General features: G+C 36.5%; 1 pseudogene; it reads left to right on the top strand.

Annotated features, from left to right (window-relative positions):
- Nucleotides 1-630: 630 nt before the first annotated feature.
- On the top strand, nucleotides 631-1,571 carry LOC108714903 (annotated as a pseudogene).
- Nucleotides 1,572-3,754: the final 2,183 nt, after the last annotated feature.

Genomic DNA, 3,754 nt, shown 5'->3' on the forward strand with positions numbered 1-3,754 from the left:
CGGGTGCAGCAACTACTTGATACTGACACGTTCCTATGATTTTTATAGGAACTTGTCAGTATCGCTTTAGGTTGAAATGTTATAAGCTCGCTTTATACACTATGAAGACGTTTGCAATATTCAGAATGTAAGACAAAGTGCTCTTTGTTTGTGTTCAGCTATTGTCAGATCAACATCAATATTGCACACATGCCAACATCTAGCTATGAATAAAGTTCAGTCCCTGCATCCTTAATCATTGCCTAGGACATTAAAAGAGCATATTACATACTAACTTAATGAAATGCCATGAGGAACAGAAAATAGTGTTGTACTGTATATGAAATAGTGATCTGGAATTGATCACTCTGTGACATACTGAACAGCACTGTGATTCCTATACTTTACATTACACTCTGTAGGCTGTAACAAATGAGTGAAGCCGTTTAAACCAGTGCCTTCATTCCAATCTATATCAGTACAGAAAGCAAGCCAGAGCAAGTGCACTCAGAGCAAAAATTATAAATCACACAATGAATATTTTAATTGTTGGTCTTTATTGCATTAAGAGGTGTATGTTGTGACTCTGTACACATTCTGTGTCCCCACTTGCCTAACAGTTTCATTCTTTGCCCAGATCCTGAAATCTGTATGGAGGATGGCAATGAAACCACCATTACAGAATTTTTCCTACGTGGATTTCCCACTCGTTTGGAAATACAAATTCTTCTGTTTATTGTTTTCCTAATTGCATATATCATCACTATTTCAGAAAACATAATGATTATTATGGTCATACAGCTACATTCCAAACTACGGAAACCCATGTTCTTTTTCCTCAGTAACATGTCCTTTCTGGAGATCTGTTATATATCAGTAACTCTTCCCAATTTGCTGGTAAATACACTTTCTAAGGATATGAGCATCTCGTTAGCTGGTTGTATGGCGCAGCTCTACTTCTTTATCTCCTTAATGTGCACAGAGTGTGTTCTTCTTGCCGTAATGGCATTTGATAGGTACATTGCTGTTTGCCATCCGCTGCATTATGTGACAATTATAAGCAATAAACTATGCATACAGTTGGCTGCAGCTTCTTGGATTGCTGGATTCACTGTTAGTGTGATCAAAGTTTATTTTATAAAGTTTATCTGTCATTTTGTGGCCCCAACATCATCAATCACTTTTTCTGTGACATTTCCCCTGTGCTAAATCTTGCATGTGTAGACATGTCTTTGGCAGAGTTTGTGGATTTTGTCTTAGCCTTGGTCATTCTTCTCACACCACTTTTTGTTACTGTTGCCTCTTACCTCTGTATTATTTTCACTATCTTAAAAATACCAACTAACACAGGAAGGCAAAAAGCTTTTTCAACCTGTGCCTCCCATCTTACTGTGGTCACGTTATTCTTCTCTACAACTTTATTTATGTATGCACGGCCCAAAAAAGCAAAATCCTTGGATTATTTCAAGATTCTCTCCTTGTTATATGCTGTGTTCACTCCAATGTTAAACCCTTTCATTTATTGCCTGAGGAACAACGAGATATGGGGCACCCTAAAGAAATATTTCTGCTGCAAAAAAACTCTTCCTTAAATTCAAATACACTTGGTTATTTTTCAATGAGTTTCTCTTGTATGTGATATTTCCATATACTTAAAGACTTCTGTATTTGTGCAATGAATTGGAATGTGTTCTGCTTAGACTGACATGTGGTTACTAAGGCAGCATTAAGGCACAGTTTTTCTAATCATGTAAACAGACTACCAGGTCATAAAGGGCCACAGCTTTATTATAAGCAAATAACAAACTTGTTACCACAATATAATAGGAGCCAATTAGCTTAAATAACTTCCCAGGACCCCATGCCTGAGGATACCACAAAACACCAGAAGCACATTTGTGCTTTTTGCCTAGACAGAGAATATAGACCTCCCTCTGACAAACTTACCTACCACTAAGCTGAAGCATATGGGCACTTCACCCTGTTAGCTTACTTAGGAGAATTTTACATTTTGGATGGGAACTCACTAAACTTCCCCTTTTGGCCTGCTTCCTCTAGTCTCATCTTATTGCACTTAATTCTCCCTTAAATTCCATCCATTTACTACTTCCCTGGCACTACCTGACCGATTTGCTGCATGCCCCTTCCTTACCCAGTCAAGACTTTTTCCCTTACTCATGTTTTTCAGAGCTCAATTTTTGAGACCACGTTTCACACTTGCATGTAATATCATTGCATTTACTTACTTTTTTTTAGCAAGATGGATAAAACTGTTTATACTTCCATCCTATGGCTGACTAATCAACATAGTTGAGATTGATATGTTTGAAGAACACATCATGCATATGTCTCTCGGACCATTATACCTCTCCCTATTTTTTTATTTATTTAATATTACATGAGCTATGTTATATAACAATACACAAAAAAACTGGATATACAAAATAAATCCTGAAGATATCTGATGATGTACACTCCTGTGTATCATGCATGATGATCAAAATGTCTGTGAGGTGCTGCTTATTATTACATTGGTGCTCTATTAAAAAGGGATCATTAGAAGTAAAACAATTCATTTGCAAAGTGCAGTTGCGGCCATGCAAGATTGCCACAGTGAAAAAAAATCCCATTCATTACACCTATTTGAGTCAACAGGAACTCCTTGCACTACTGCACAGGTGCACTTATTAATGCAGTGGAACCGTGAAAGTACAGGTATAGGATCCATTATCCGGAAACTCATTATCCAGAATGCTCCAAATTATGGAAAGGCTGTCTGCCATAGACTCCATTATAATAAAATAATCCAACATTTTTTAAATTATTTCCTTTTGCTCTGTAGTAATAAAACAGCAGCTTTTACTTGATCCAAACTAAGATATAATTATTTTTTATGGGAGGCAAAGCCAGCCTATTGGGTTTATTTAATGTTTACATGATTTTCTAGTAGAGTTAAGATATGAAATCCAAATTACAGAAAGATCCGTTATATGGAAAACCCCAGGTCCTGAGCATTCTAGATAACAGGTCCCATACCTGTACTAATATTTCCAAAGATGGAGATTCTGATGTCAAGTGGCAGAAAAAAATGACAAAATTTTAGTGCAATTTGTGTTGAAGTGCAAGCACAATTACATGCATTTTAACACATCGGCCACAGTTGTGTTAAGTGCAACTCCACCAACTTTTATTACCCTGGAGTTATGGGTGGGGGGTACTGCATTGTGGGTAAAACATGCCAAAATTGTACACTGCAAACAGTAACCATTTAGGCTTGAAAATGAGCCCTAGAGATTTTTTAGTATTTTCTTCAGTATGACTATGAATATTTTAGTTTGTTTTCGGATTATTTAAGATATTTTGTAAAGATGTGAGATATTTCTCCTAGAAATTATTTATCCTTGACTGGGATTATTACTTCCATGTCTCTCTGCAAGAAGCTGCAGAAGACTTTCAGTGGACAGAGCGCCAAAGTCCATTGGGCAATTAAAGCATTATCAGCATTCTAGAAATAGGATGATGTGTGTTACATGTTACTTTATTTTTGGTGTAGTGCTGGCAGTATACCAATAGTTTATGTTAAATTTCAACTTGCACCCCTTAAAGGGGTTGTTCACCTTTGAGTTCATTTTTAGTACGATGTAGAGAGTGATATTCTGAGACAATTTGAAATTGGTTTCCATTTTTTATTATTTGTGGTTTTCGAGTTATTTAGCTTTTTATTCAGCAGCTCTCAGGTAACCAATTTCAGCAACGGTCCACATTACCCTAGCAA

This window comes from Xenopus laevis, chromosome 1L, assembly GCF_017654675.1.
Source record: "Xenopus laevis strain J_2021 chromosome 1L, Xenopus_laevis_v10.1, whole genome shotgun sequence".
Lineage (NCBI taxonomy): Eukaryota > Metazoa > Chordata > Amphibia > Anura > Pipidae > Xenopus > Xenopus laevis.